Source organism: Pocillopora verrucosa, chromosome 11, assembly GCF_036669915.1.
Source record: "Pocillopora verrucosa isolate sample1 chromosome 11, ASM3666991v2, whole genome shotgun sequence".
Classification (NCBI taxonomy): Eukaryota; Metazoa; Cnidaria; class Anthozoa; order Scleractinia; family Pocilloporidae; genus Pocillopora; species Pocillopora verrucosa.
The window spans coordinates 2,516,687-2,533,736 of record NC_089322.1 but is presented as its reverse complement, the minus strand read 5'-3'; positions in this window follow the sequence as shown (position 1 = coordinate 2,533,736).

Below are 17,050 nucleotides of genomic sequence, written 5' to 3'. Positions count from 1 at the left end.
TATCGAATTTATGATCGACTTCTATCGTCATTTTATTGATTAAATTCCATTGCACCCAGCATTATCTCCTATATTCAAAAATTACATCCATTCTACTTCTAAGATTAGGGAAATTAGTTGTACTTGGGACATGGAACTTCAGTCAGTTTGGCCAGATGACTTCATGATGGAGTTCAACTTGATCTGGAGTTAAAAACGCTCACAGCAACTGAACCATGTCGTTACAACTTAATGAAAATATCTCAGTTGCATTAGCAAGGTATAGCTCTGTTTGTTTCTTGATTTGATAATCTAGTATCTAACGATTACATTGATTGAGCGGCTTCATTTTGACCGGCTTTTGCACTTTATGAGTATAATAACAAGTTCTTCATCTGATTTTGCCGAAACTTTGGATTTATATTCCATAAGCTTCTTTCTCGATGCGGTGTCTTTAGTTGCGGTCTTCATGTGGAAACATGGTGACTACCACGCGAGGTAAACGACGGCCACAGAGGAGGCATCTCGAGGAATCACATACGACTTTAACAAAACAGGTTTCATAATGTATAATTCGGCCCCCTCGTCGACGTCGACTTGGATCTGGAAAGGTACCCACAATAGAATTAAATAGGACATGGTACACGAGTCTAATCGGTCCGTGCCTTGAATCAATTTCCTCTCTCAGATTGCCATCTTGAAGATCAGCTACGAATGTATTGAAAACCCTCCGTAAGGATATGTTTGGAAGAAATAAGGAAACGTCATCAACATCTGTACGGTAGGAATGCTTGACATATACATGCTCCCATTCTACTGTAATTTGATGGAGGCTTTCTATACACTCATGACAAGGCCAAGCAAAATTCATGGCCGAAACTATTAGTCTAGGGGCCAAGCCACTTTTCGGTACCAAACCAAAGGACAAAATCTAAGTGTTATCATGTGATTCTACTGCCTAGGGTGTTTTTCAATTTGTATGATAACCTTTGTGGATGAGTAGCTTTGATGGAGAATTTTCGATTTAACATGGAAACGAGGCTCAGAATAAAATCCCTTAAATATATTGTCACGATCGTTTTAAATGATCTTTAGAGAGTAAAAAGAGGAAAACATTTGTATTTTTTCCTCGGAGTTGTCAGAAGTAAAAATTTGTAAAAGGATAAATCGAAAAACAAGAAAAAAACCAACGTTGTAATTCATATCGCATCATGGGTAAATCCAAGATGGCGACTCATTGAAATCAGGGGGTACTCAGACAGTTACACGGCAGCTATGAAATTTTGTGCAGTGGTCTTTTTGGTTTATCTTGCCATTGGTGCTGATGCAAGAGAAAGAAAAATTGCAAACAAATATTGGGCAAGTTGTCAAATCTTGAGTACTTGATAGTAAAGAAACAGGACTGCTGTAAAGTGGGTAAAGTTACAAGACTGTTACAAAGTCGAATAGAAATTTTATGCACTATTAGTATGTATGACCTTGGAAACGCAAGTTTAGATAAAGTGTTTTAGTTTAAACTTTCTGGGAAACTGAACTACTTCTTTAAGACTCGTCCTTCCCGAGCAAAAATATAAACAATGCCAAAACTTCTCCCTACACTTCTTTCGTGCTCTAACCGCTTCCTGCGTGCTTTACAACAGAACCGAGCACAGTCAAGGCTTCTCCATTTGTTAAATAGAGACCAATTTCTACTCAGTGTGCTTGAAGAGGATATTTAAACACAGACAATGATGACGAACCGCGCATTATTCTAAATTTAGGAGAAGTTACTAAAACCGTTATTCAATTCTAGAATGTAACGACTGATAAGAAATTTGACCTGAACAATTAGGAATTATTCTCGTATTCTATTTTTTGATTGCCGATCCAAAGGCTGAAGCAAATTCACATCTGATTATTTCTATTTCGAGTAAAGATACCTAGAGTATTACAAGCCGATATCAATAAAATCACTTTTTTGTAATTGTTGGCATGCTCTTAAATGAGATATGGCAGAAAACTGACTTATTTTAGAAGTTTCTTAGTCAAGCAGGTAAAAGCTCTCACACAGTTTTACTGATCATTACTAGCGAGACAAGAAGAATTTTTGTCTGAACTCTCTGACAAAGTAACACTTTCATTGTGCAAGGTAATGATTAATTAGAGCTCTTCCTCGTCGGTCTTAAAATCTAACGGATTCTTAATTAGACAGTATTATTTGTTATATTGGGATGAACTAAGGAAAATATGCCAAAAAGGATCAAATAAAATTTCTCTCGACGTGGCACCAGGATTTTCCATGTAAAGGTAAGTGCTGGTGTTGGCTAAAAGTGGATGCGGAAGAAAGCGTGGTGACTGTGAAAGTCACAACATTTAAGCTTGTGTTTCTCGGAAATTGTTGGCCGCCTCAGCAAGGGGCAGAGACCTTTCAATCGTTTGCTCGCAGTAACGACTAAACGCTTTCTTCCCCAATATTTTTCAAAACAAATTTCACAGAAATTTTCATAGTCAATCAGCGCGCGACATGCACCACATAAATGTTTGCTATTCCTATAAAAATTTGAACTTCTACATTTCCTTTAAAAATATTAAACCTCTACATTATGATTTGCTGAGGGAAATCCAGTTTGCATGCAACACAATGCAGAAGAAATTAAGGTAGTACAAAGCAAAAAATAGTGGATTTTAGTGTGTGCACAAACTCGGAAACTTCCTCCTCTAAATACCAAAGTAACTATTGGATTAGCTTCACATTTCTAAACAAAGTTTTAATACTAAGTTAGGAAGTTTCAGAGAAATACTTAATGTGAATTCTGCGAAAATTTCTGACTGCTGAGCGTGTGGTCCATTGAAGACCGTGTCTGGTTAATTTGCATTTTATTTGCAGAATCTTAATTATGCAAATCAGAAGAGAAGGCTGCGCTCTGTTCTGCTGTAAAGCACGCAGGAAACGGCTAGAGCAGGAAAGAAGTGTAGGGAGAAACACGAGACGTAGTACTTTAAAACAGAATAGAGCACAGCCACGGATTCTCTATTTGTTTTAAAATACAGAATCCGTTCAATTCCCTACGCATCACTTTCAATTTTCAAAACAAATTTTATTTTCAAAGCGAACAACAGTGTCATAAGCATGCTCCATACTCTCATAAAGCATGCAACAAGGAGCCAATCAGAATCCTTGTTAGTATGGTTCAAATAATTTAATTGGTTAAACAAGACTAAAGCTGTCAAAAATGTCAAACCATTAAAGTTCACGATTTGCAAAGTTTACAAACTGAAATTATTCGGCGCAGCAGGTCGAATTTAGCACTTTTGCCTAAAGTTTTTTATTCTCTAATACAGAATTTAAAAGTGAAATATTCCTTAAATTCCGGACGAATTAAATCTCATAACAACACGCGAGTTTTTTTCACATGGCGAGTAGATAACAAACTGCTCAAGGCCGTGTTATATGTATAAGCGACAGCCGAATTCACAGGAAGATAAAGATTGCTCGGGATGACAGCGCCGTAAAACTCGGCTTCAGTGACTAATGTGGCGTTCCTCTCAACGCATCGGAAAGAATATCAGAGTAAGCTCTTAGTTTATCACCAGAAAAGCGGCTATTGTAATTTCTGAGGCTTGCTTCACTGCGATGACCCGAGATCGCTATGATGATGTAGCAGCGATGGACTTCAGCATGATCGCAGTCGCTCTGACACCGTCATGTAATAAGTATGAATTTTAACACTTATGCCAGTTTGGCTACATTTTTCCTTCTTTAATTCCTGCTTTTTTCTGTTTTGTTTTTGAACACGAAACTATATATACTATACGAGTGTGAGCTGTGTTCGATTTTTATTACCGTACGCAAGCTGGCAATGTAACTGAGAGTGAAAACCTTCAAAACTCGGACTGTCCATTTCGTTTTCTAGCTTGAGAGAAGTCCCGGAAAAGATGGCGTGACAGCTTAAGCTCAGCTCTCTATGCTTTGTACTCTTATAGAGCATGCTCTTTCAACCAATGACAGCGCTCGCATTATATCCGAACTTGACAGAAAAGAGAAGAGCTCGAGTACTTGTCCGCTCTCGTCTTTGAAATATTCAGAAGGTTTTGTAAATTATTTTCACGTATTCCTTCGGTCTTTAAAAGCTAAATTACTCTTGTTTATGTAATTAAAACTGCACCAGCTTCACTGTTCACCAAAGAAGAAAAAACTTAGTTTTTTTCTGATATGCAGTATACTGCATATAAGAATTACCTTAAGCCTGATTTCATGTTTTCTTAATACGAATTTTTGTTGAATCGTGACTACTTTGACATACCTTAATTGAAAATCGAGATTTCATCATTTAAAGCAGTCTTAGCTCAGATCATCGTGAAACTTTAACGACAGACAAAAAAGAAGCTGCTTCTGAAACCCTGTAAGAAGAAGAAAAACAAAAAGAGTGAAAAGTTTTGCAAAGTATTTAAATTGACCAACTTTGAGTTAAAACAGAACAGAACTTCATACTAATGATTTTACATAAACTCACTGGACGGGAGAATAGAGTTTGATAAGAGACTTACAATAGAGATTGGCTCCTGCTTGGAAAATTCTTTCCCCGAATTTTTATTTACCCTTTTTTGAATTTTTCGAGTTTTGCCGGAACATGCCGAAACCCATTCAAGGGTTCAAGAGTTCATGACAGAAATTAGAATGAAGTCGTAAAACCCACTCGCTATGTGCTAATAAGTATGTCACTAATTGCAATTGAGAAGGACAATTAAGAACAGTTGTGAACATTTATTGCAAGACATCTTCACCGCCGAATTTCCCCAGTGATTCCAAATCAACCGATGTTGCAAAGGGTAATGATTTTCATCGGGTGGTGGTGACTGTAAAGTCACAAAAATCAGCGAAATACATTTTCCGTGTAATATTCTCGTGACACGCGCGAATGATCTACATTCAAATGAATAGTGTAGGAGTTAGCGGGGCGAGACCACAGAGTGGAAATTATTTAACGAAATCATTAGATAAAATTACTTAACGAGATCATATGATGGAATAATTTAATGGAATCATTTGATGGGATCATTTTATAATATCAAAATGTTCGAATACCATAGGAGACTGACGCTTTGATCTCATATCATTTTCCCATTGCGTGACATTCTCGGAGAACAGGGAAGTCAATGATATAATAACACAGGGGCTTTCCCGCGGAAACGAGTCATCAGATTGCTATTTTTCTTTGGTCAAGTGGTAATCTCGAGAGATCATGTAATCTTTACAAATATATATAAAAGAATTTAAAAAAACGTTTTTGAAAACATGTCTCGATAGTTCTTCTGTCTTCTTCAGTTCTTATTAATGCAATTTAAAGTGTAAATTTAAAATGCTCATTAGACAAAAAAAACAATAGAAACAAAACAATGTATGCAATTACAAGGAAAGTTTTAAACTAACATAATAAAGTTGATGATTGAGTGTAGGTTGCTCCCATTAAATGTGAATAGCTTCTTTGATTTTAAGTTGGAGAATTGTGGAAGCGTGATCTTAAATGCTAAAACACTCATCAGAACATAGCGTGCAACATTGTTGAGAATTTTCTAAATGTCTGAAACTCTGAGAGGTCTTATCACTGACCAAATGTTTACGCACACGTGTGGATAAATGCCGAGAGGTTTCGCCGACAGAGCAGGCATTACAGCCCGCACATAAAAACCAGTGAACTACACAAGAGGGATAGTGTCTTTCACATCAAACATGTTACCTATTTTAAAAGGTGAAAAACCCAACTTAATATCTGTTATTACAATAACGCTTAGCAAAGTGGCGAACCCTTTTCTTTAGTGTATTTATTAAAGAATTTTCTAACAGCAATGCAAACCTACAAACCAGTATTCATACTAAATATGAAAAGAACGTTGATGACAGTTTAATCATCCTGTGTTAATTACAGACCAGAAAAACGCGTTTCAATATCTTATGGATAACCCTTCTCCTGAATTTTAATTACTGACGAAAAGATATAACAGGTGTCCAAACTACTTATAAAAATTTTCACAATGTAAAAAACAACTACCTACCACAAAAAAGTTGAAAATACAAGACGCCGCCAAAAATGACGACAACCCAATTACCAAGAAAACATTTGATGATGCTGTGACAAGCGGATTCCATTATTGTAATAACCTAGCACATAACAATAATACAGAAACAAGATTCGTTTCGAGTGGAGTTAATGTTTTGATGTCAAATAGCGCCTATTTGAGCGTCATCAATAATGCATTAATTAATCAAGAAAGTGGTTTTATGAGATTCATTTCAAGGATGGTTACAAAGGACGAGCGCGAGGCGGGAGTCCGATCTGTTAATCACAAGTATGATTACAGACGGAACTGGACGACATGAAGTACTGTCACCAGTTAATCAAAACCATGACAAAATTTGAGAAAGAAACTAGACATCGGTTGTTCGTTTTCATAAAAAAAAAACTAGCAATTAACTCGGCGAAATGCGAAACAACAGCATGCGCTCATGATGCGTTTTGTCCTCTTAACATAGGCATGACATGTTAACTGTCCCTTTAACTGTCCTATTACACTGTCCAATTAAAAGCATGGCGCGTACACTGTCCCATTTGTGCTCAAAGCAGGCTGGTGATAACTAATCACGGTCGAGAATCTTGTTATAGTTTTGATTAAACGTGTAACTTGTATCAGCATCTCTTGTTGTTTGTGGGACGACAGCAGGAGGTGTGACACTAAATCCAATTGTGTCGGAATCGATATCTGGAGTAGGTGTTTTACTAAAGACTTACAGTAAAATAAGGAATTTCAGAAAAAAAAAATCGAGCTATGCTGATTTGCTTTCACAAGTTATGAAAAAATTCTCGTCAAATTGTGATCCTTTATGAGAGGTAAATGATACGACGATCAAGATTATTTGACTCAGCTGAGGGTTCTTGATGATATCGATGTGTGTCCTTTAGTTGACAAATGGGATGAGAAGTATTCATAAAAATTCATCTCCGAATAATTGTTTTGATATCATCACCGATTGGTGTTTTTATTCTACTCCAATATTGCATATAAAATTCTGATGTTCTTTTTTATTTGAATGTTGGTATATTTTTGTATTGTAATCTCATCATCATTAGTATTTGTTTTAAAATGAAATCGATGTTTATCATTCTTTTACGATCACCATTAATCTGAGGTAGCACACTCTCATTCTTTTCAAAAATCTCAAATATCTTATTTTTATCAATCGTTGCTATCTGCATGTTGTCCTTACTGCATTTATCAAAGATTACTTTCTGAATGTGATACTTTCGTTAATGAACTGAATTTTTCATAATTTTAAATTTGTTTTCGTTGTTATCGAAGTACTCATTCATGTATTTATATCCTTGAATCAAATCACAACTTACTCATACAATTTCTCCGTTATCGGCTTCAAGTTTCATAGTTTTACAACATTGTTCATTTTTCGCAGTATGTTCTTGAAGTTGCTCGTTACATACTAGACAGTAAATCTGTCTCAAGTTCTTTATCGATTTCATTGTTGCAATCCATTATTCTTATACTACTATATGAGACTTCTTTAGATTCAAAAACAATAACAATGCTGTGACTCATTTCCTCCGGAAAGTCCCTTCTTTTTTGAGAATGTTACGCAATGGAAAAATTCTGTGAAATCATATCGTTAGTCTCCTATAGTATCTAAAAATATATGGTATTCCAACGTTTTGATATTATAAAATGATTCTATATATGGAAAGTAGTATAGTGATTTGGCGTTGTACAAGATCACTTTTTCGAAGTGATCAGGCACCGCCAGAAATAAGCAGAAATAGGTGAAATTCTGGGGCTCAGGTAAGATTTGGATAGGCTGGTGGCTGAGCTGCACGCGGCTGGACTGCACCCTAAGGCATTAACCTTGACGTTGAGCCCCCGGCATTTTCATCGGCGAGCCGTTGCTTTACAGTACCGTGATGTAATTTACCTCAATTTTCAGCCCTTGAGGAACGAAGATAGTAATAAACTGCCTGGATTCAGAAATAGCCTTACAGTGTTACGAGAGATTTGAAACTTTGCGTGAGAATGCCACCCATCGGCAATCGTTTTCTCTCGATCAGCTGTCATCGTGAAAAAAACTGATTTTGCTCTCAGTAATAATTTTATAGCTAAAGTTGAGCGAGACAAAAAAGGCTTTGAAACCTAATTTTTTAGACTTCAAAGGAAGCCTCATCACCTTTCGCCTTCACTGGGGAATCTCTCAAAGAATGATATTCATTGCAGTGGCTTTCACAAGTTAAGCATTTGAGAGAGAGAGTTGAAACAAGCCTCGTTACTCGCCTACAAATGTCATTTTTTGTGCATAACTTTATCATACTATCTTGAATGGGAAGTTTTTCCGTACAAATCTTTGTCTAACCGAATTTCGAACATGTCACTTAGATTGGTCTACATACTTCATTTGAAGAAATGACATTATCATATCCTCTGTTACAAGTCAGTTCCCTGAGAAATATTTTCGACTGAACGAGTTATGCAAAATGTCTTCGGAATACGTCGAGATTAAATATATCAGTTATACTACGGTACTCTGATTCAGTAAGAAATTTATCCTACTTTTTGTTCCCGAAAGTTTTAGTACGATTATCCTCAGTTATCCATTTTCAAAATTACTTTTCTCCCCAACCTTCCTTAGGATCAGCTTCCGTAAAAAGACTGGTCGACTTGTAGAACATGATTTTGTATTTTTCTTGCAGAATGTCTACTTTCCAACATTACTAGCAAAGCTTAACTGGGAACATTCGAGAGATGAAATATATTTTTTGAGGAGCTCTATATAGATATATAGTTTATTTATCCGCATAACGCCCTAGGAGCATTCAGCATACTCGTTTAAAATGCGCACGTGCAATTACAAAATACCGAAAATAATGAAAATTACAGAAGTATATCAGAGTATAAACTATCATGTGCAGAGCACAGTAACAAATTCCTATTAAGGTGCTTAGCGATAAATAAACAGTACAAGGTTTAATTTGTCTATTATACTTCTGAAAGTCTTCACATTACCAGCAATTATAGCATTGCATGGGTAAAGTACTCCAAAGGCGGCTGGCTATAGATGCAAAGAAATTAAGGCGCCACTTGCTATAAAAAGAATTTTGCTCAAGCTTAGTGCCTGAGCCTCTAAGATTATAATTGACTGTACGAAGTTTAAAGAAATCTTTAATGTAACTAGGACCATTCCCATTGAAAAAGTAGGTTCAAAACATGAAAAAAACCTCCTTTATTCCAGTGTACGCGTGTTAATTAATCTAAGAATACTATTATACGTAATAGACTTAGGTAAACCTAATAGCGTTCTGAGAACATAGTAATTTGCATCTTCTAATTTATCAGATAAAGAATTAGTTATTCCGATAAGTATTGGAGCACAATACTTAAGGTGAGGAAGAACAAAAGCCCTATGTAATTGAATCATTACATGCATTGGAATAAAATGTCTAGTTCTACGTAAAGCGTTTGTCTTAGCATAGGCGTTATTAAGCTGGGATTTTAGGTGCTCCTCAAAGGTCAGGTTCGAGCCAGTAATGACTCCTAGTATCTTTAGAGAGTCTTTTATTTCCACAGGAGTATCACCTAGCCAAAGTTCGTACTTATAAGTGCTTGTTCCGATGACAAGAGCTTGAGTTTTTACAGTATTTATTGATAGATGGTTTACTATAACCCATTTTTTAATAGCGTTAAGTTCCTTGTTAATGGTAAATGTAAAGCCATAGGCGAGTGATCTGCATAGCATTTAGTTGTATCATCAGCATATAAGCGGAGAAACACAGACTTCATAAGATTATGGCATCTGTGACAAACCCATAAGCTTTAAGCTTTGCAATAACCAAACTGTGGGAGATAGAGTCGAAAGCCTTGCTGAGGTCGATGACCATGGCAACAATACCCTTTCTGTCATTAAGGCCTGCACGCCAGTCATCTGTGATTTTAATTAGAGCCGTACAAAAAGAGTGACCCTTCAAAAAGCAAAACAGGTTGGAAGAAAAAGGCGGAGATATGGCAGCGTCTGTCTGGTCACGACTATAATAGATAGCTCTTCATTTAATTTTGCCAGAACTTTGGATTTATATTCCATAGGCTTCTTTCTCAACGAAGGATCTTTAGTTGCGGCCTCGATATGGAAACATTGTTACTACAATCTTGGGTAAAACGCGACGACAAAAATGATTACGGCATTTTGAGGTGGCGCATACCACTTTCACACAACGGGTTTCGTGATGTCGACGTCGACGTCGATCTGGAAAAGTACCCACAGAAAAATCAAAGGTGTAGTAATAAACGAGCCTCCTCGCTCTTTTCGATGAATTTTCAACTTCTTCTTTAAGAATTCCTTCCTTGAGCTTGGCTTTGAATGTATCGAAAATCCCCGGTAAAGAAATGTGAGAATGAAATAAGGAAACGCCATAAACATCTCTACGGTAGAAATGCTTGTCATAAATATGTTCTTTTTCTATTTTCATTCGATTGAGACTTTCCACACACGCGTAACAAGGCCAGGCCGAATTCATGGCGGAAAAATTTTGCACAGTACTTTGGAGATCTTCGAAGCTTTTTTTGACCGTGCGAGATCTGGGTGCGAACATAGCACGAGCTTTCAGAGTGTCAACATGCAAAACAAACATGGCGGCTCGATAGGATCCCACGACATGAACAAATATAAATTCTTTAAGAACTCGGCGAGTCCTAAGCGAAAATTGTCCTGCTGTAGCTGACAGCAAGACATGGAGAATGATGACGAACCGTGCATCATTCTAATATTTGGGAGGAGCTACAAAAACCGTAATTTAAATCTAGAATGTAACGACTGATAAGAAAGTTGACCTGAGCAATGTTGAATTTTTCTCATATTCTGTATCCTGATTGACGATCCAAAGGCTGAAGCGAATTCATATCTGATTATTTATATTTCGAGTTAAGAGAGTATTACCCGCCGATATTAATAAAATCAATTTTTTAAATTGTTTACGTGGTTTTGAACAAGCCATGGCAGAAAATTTGTTCGAAACTGAAAGATACGTTAATCACTTAACTTGATTACATTTATAAGTGATTTCGTTTATCTAATCATAACCAAACAAACATGTATGCGGCATGTTTATTATCGCCCCATGGCATTGACGTTGAGTGAGTGTTTTGAAAATAAAATATTCCTTAAATACATTGTACATTTTGAATTCAACCTTGATTTCAAAAGACAAGTGAAAATTTTCACCTTCTGACCCGTGAAAAAATTTCACACCCTCTTAATTTCTCACCTGTTACATCCAAAGTGTCCATGAGCGAACGTGTGAATATCATCATCTCCAATGATCCTCCTGTCGTCGTTATCTGAAAGGGCAAATTTTTTTATTCTCAGTGAAGATTTCATGTGTGTGGTTTGTTATAATATATAATATTTTATTTTCTTATGAAGTCGTGGTGTACCTTGATTTGTTCCTCTGAAAAGTGTCAATTTGATTGACGGCTTGTCAATCAAATTGGCAAAACAGTGTCAATTTGATTTACAGCTCGTCATCATATTGACAAAACAGTGTCAATTTGATAGATAGCTTGTCAATTAAATTGCTAAACCAGTGCCTATTTGATTGACGGCTTGTCAACAAAACTGTCCATTTGATCGACAGCTTGTCAATCAAATTGCCAAACCAGTGCCTATTTGATTGACGGCTTGTCAATAAAATTGGCATTGTTTTATCAATTTGATTGACGGCTTATCAATCAAATAAATGATTATGTTTTTAAACTTTTCGATTCATCCAAATATTTGATAAGTTTGAGATCAAATATTTCCACTTACCTGAAAGTTACAACACTAATTTTAATTCCCCTTTATAATCCCCGAAATGATGGAAGATGACGAAAGACTGAGGGTGACGGGAAACTCTGCCCCCTTGTTTAAAAGGAAATATCAATACCCCCTAGAAATTCATAAACTGCGCTGTTTTCCAGAAAATGAGACTGGGAAATGTTGTTTTCACTTTCCACCATCATGAAATTCCCCAGAGAAATAATATTTGTAGTGTGACTGCGCGACCTTTCTTGAGAAGTACGAAAAAGTTCTTATCTCAAATCATGCAAAGTTGAAACCAACCTTGATTTCGAAGAACAGTTCTGACACATTTTGAAAACATCCTTGAGTTCAAGTCAACCTTGAAATCAACCTTGACTTTTAAAAAGACAGTCTTTGCCCATTTTCAAATCAACCTTGATTTCAAGGCAACTTGAATTTTTCTCAGATGAATAATATTCACTGTTTCACTCGTGAGTTTTGAAGAGTGCGTAAATATTATCTTATTTAACGATTCTCTTGAACGATTCTCTTGTAGCGCCACAGGGGTTTTAGATTGTTTATGTGAAGATTTTCAAATATCAATGTTGTATCTTTTCACAAAGAAGTCGGAGTGTGCCGCTTCGCGGCTGGCGCCTTCGGTAAAAATTGTGTCTGTGTAAATGAGAAGCTATGATACCTGATTCACACATATGCCACATATCGGGCATGTTTTTGAAAATCCCATCAAATATGCAAGCATTACTTGATTCTTGAAAATGAAATAATATTCACTCAAGCAAAATCTTATCATACCATTTAATTCCTCTATGCAACATCTTCCCGCTCAAGTCTTGTGCATGACAAAACATCACCTACAAACAATCACACTAGTTAAAACATAGAATTCAACCACTTCCCACAAAGACAACACTCCAAAGGGTCTCTTTCAAGCCATTATACCACTCGCACAAGTATAGACATGATAATAATAATATACTATACACAACTTTAAAAATTAGGAAACGTAGAAGGTAATTTTGAAAACAATAAATATGGCTTTTATTTAAATGGCGCTACAAGAGAATCGTTCAAGAGAATCGTTAAATAAGATAATATTTACGCACTCTTCAAAACTCACGAGTGAAACAGTGAATATTATTCACCTGCGAAAAATTCAAGTTGCCTTGAAATCAAGGTTGATTTGAAAATGGGCAAAAACTGTATTTTTAAAAGTCAAGGTTGATTTCAAGGTAGACTTGAACTCAAGGATGTTTTCAAAATGTGTCAGAACTGTTCTTCGAAATCAAGAGTTGCTCAAGGCGTAGCCTCGAGCAACTTTAGTTTCTTGAGTGCTCTCCAAACTTCCCAAGTGCTTCATATCTCGATGAACGCACAGCTGACGTATGAACCAATTGTTTTATAACATTTTCAACCCGAAGGAAAATTCTTCTCTTGAGGGATTTGCTCGCTGACGTCATGAGCGTGCATAATAGGAATATGAAGCACGCTCGCGCAATTGAATTTGATTAAACAAATTTACTAGCTATGTTATAAACTAACTTGAATGGGAGGTTTTTCCGTACGAATCTTTGCTCAACCGAATTTCGAAAATATTACTGGAATTGGTCTACATACTTTATTTAAAGAAATGTCATCATCACATTCAGTTCCCTGAGAAATGTTTTCGACTTAAAGAGTTATGCAAAATGTCTTCGGAATACATCGAGATTAAATATATCATTTATATTACGGTACTATGATTAAGTTAGAAATTTATCCTACTTTTTGTTCCCGAAAGTTTTAGTATGATTATTCTCAATTATCCTTTTTCAAAAGTACTTTTCTCCTCAACCCCTTCTTCATAGGATCAGCTCTCTCTCTCTCTCTCTCTCTCTCTCTCTCTCTCTCTCTCTCTCTCCCTCTCTATCTCTCTCTCTCTCTCTCTCTCTATCTCTCTCTCTCTCTCTCTCTCTCTCTCTCCCTCTCTCTCTCGTTTTCATTAATCGACATTAACGAAACCTGTTGGCCTAGTTCAATCTCAGAAGAAGTACCTATATAAGAAGATCTTAAATTGTAGTGAAGGAATGAAATAAATCAAAATTCTTCTCGAGGAATGCAAATAACATCTCTGTCATTTATCAGAAAAGAGGAGAGCTAAATTATCGAGCGTGATTCTGTATTCGCTGCTTGTTGTACATATTTCATAATAGCAAAATAGCTGTGATTCAACATGATGTCTAAGATGATGGCTTAGATACACATATCGAGTTTACGACCAACTGAAGAAGTAGGCGAACTCTTGGATCAGTGTAGGAGACACTGTCCATGCAAGAACATATTTGAATTCTTTAAGACCTTGGCGAGTCCTAAGCGAAACTTTTCTTGCTGTAGCTGAAAAACAACTCAGGGTAAATATCAGTGTTGCTTAATTTTGCCGTGAACAAAAGAGAAAAGTCTGGAAAGGGAAAGTATGTTTTATCATTGTTTATATGTTTGCTCGGAAAGGAAGAGTCTTAAAGAAGTAGTTCAGTTTCCCAGAAAGTTTCAACTAAAACACTTTATTTATACTGGCATTTTCGAGGTCATGCGTACTGATAGTACATAAAATTTCCATTAGACTTTGTAGAGAAACACAAATGATTCTCTTCCTCTTAATTCTCTGTGTGCGTCTTTAGTGCGTGCTTGAAGAGGATATTTAAACACAGACAATGATGACGAGCCGCGAATTATTCTCATTTTTGGGAGTTACTGAAACCGTAATTTAATTCTAGAGTGTAACGACTGACGAGACATTTGACTTGAGCAATGGTGAATTATTCTCAAATTCTATTGCCGATCCAAAAGCCCTCCACATTATGATTTGCTGAGAGAAATCCAATTGCCATGGAACACAATGCAGACGAAATAAACGTAATACAGAACAAAAAATAGTTGATTTCAGTGTATGTATAAACTTATAAAATTCGTCCACTAAACACCAAAGTAATTATTGGATTAGCGTCACATTTCTCAACAAAGTTCTAATACTAAGTTAGGAAGTTTGAGAAGCAGGCTGAATTTTCTCATGTGAACCCAAGGCGAAATTCGTCCCGGTAAGCGGGCCAGCCCGGTCAGCTGGGCTCGTATGAAGAGGCCCTCAATTGCAAATTGCTCTAAAGTGCTGGATAACGTGTTATCAATCAAATGTGGCTTTTCCCAAAATTATACGGAATCGCTAGCCATTCAAGATACTGGATGGCAAAATTGCGCATGAGCGACAGTTTTTTGTAAAAATTTCCGACATCTCTTGAAGCGTTTGCTATGCCGTGCTCATTCAGTAATCATTTTATCTTTCAATAGTCATAACATTTGTTCATGGTCCGAAAATGGGTATTTCAGCACTAAAAGGTGTACAAAAGAATTGCCTTTGCCAAGGTTTATTAACTGTTTCCATCTCCCTTAAAGGTGAAATGATTGGCAAGTTGACTTTGATTACAACTGAGATAATCTCGGAAGCTGCTGCATTGGATTAGATTGAGAACTTTTTATTAAATTGATGTCTTAATTGATGTTTATACCTGTTGAAATAAAGAAGTCCTTGGGGGTATGTTTCCATCCTTGACAAAATGTGTTCTTGAATTGCGCTAACGATATGTACCTAGTCATCTCCTATTGCTTTTCCGTTCGAAAATGAATACTTTTTTTTTTTAATCGTTGTTGTCTTTCATCCACACTAAAAAACATCGATGAAATACAAACTAACTAGAAATCTTGAGTAGGTCGTAGGATTTGCTAGCCGTATTCATGAGATCAACAAGAGGTATTCCACTTCATGATTGCCCTTGGTTTATACAACAGAATTTGAAGTATAACAGTTTGACACTAAGCTGAACAACAAGTTCCTTTTACAGCTGCACGACAGTCAAGCTTATACAAATGGAATATCAGGTTACATACATTTTTCCTACATTCTACCAATTGAATTTGAATGATTGACCCCTACCTGGTGAATGTAGCATGCGTGGCGAGGTTCTAAAGGAGGTGAATGGGAAAAAAATAAAATAAAATAAAAACACTCGATTTTCTACAGTGCCTCTAAAGGTCTGTTCGTGACTTACAGAGCCCCTCACTGTTCACCTGAAAACCATGTGATCCCCCCTCAAAATTCCGCTGGCAATAAAATGATAAGTGGTCGCTTTAGTCACGGTCTGTCATTCACTTCCTGTAATTTTAGCTTTCGTGTCTAGCCCTCACTTTAACACTTGAAGTTATTCAAAATTGTCATCTACCAAACAATCTGTTGACGAAAGGTTAAAGGAGAAGTGAGTTAATGGCCATGTCGTAAATGATCTCCCGACAAACACAGGTTTGATGTACAGCATTTTCACTTTCCTACTCACGCGTAACTCCGATCTTACAATCAATCAACCCAAATCACCTATCATATTTCTGTACTTCCGTCACGAACCTCTCAACAAATTCAATGTAACGCTTCGGTGACGACCGCCACTTGTGAGAGTACAAGTGATAAATCTCTCAAGAAAAAGAGATCTTCCTTTGATTAACTACAAAACAAAGAGAAGCGTAATTTTGATTCCTTGACCCACTTTCTTTTTAGTTGTGGATACGCGAAGCGTAGAAACGACCGTTATCAGGGGTCAGAATATGCAAATTTGTCACTCACTCAGATGTAAACAAGTCGATATGTCAACAGCAGACCAATTGCTATCGACTTTCTGAGATAATACTGGGACGCGTCTGTCGACTTTCCGAAGTAACTGCCGCGACGTTGAAATAGAATTCGATTTTTCTTCGAGAAAGTTTCGACTAATACTCGTCGTAGTAAGCACATGGTAGTAAGCTGTGTAGACGCTGAATGCGAAGAGTGTTTGACCCCTCGAGAAGTCCGCTCGTCGATCCTCCAGGCTCACATTGGGTTTATAAATGGTGAACCTTTTACGAGTGAATCTTACAAGCGAAACTTTGATCGAACTCAAAAGGGAAACTATGAGCACTCGTATCAGCTAAAGTATAAATCAAACACAGGGTTAAACAAAGCTATTAGAAACACGAGTAACACAACTGATCAGTCCATAATATCCAAGCAAAACACTCTTGTGGCCAAGCAGAACGAAACACAGTCAGAAGACTGATCTGATGGTGACAGAAATCATACAGGAACGAAGAAGTAGGTTAAAGTCCAATCGTATTAGCAAAGCGTCTGTCGTGATAGCGAACCATCGAGATTACCGTGGAAGAAAATTCTGAACTTATTAAACAAGAGTATAG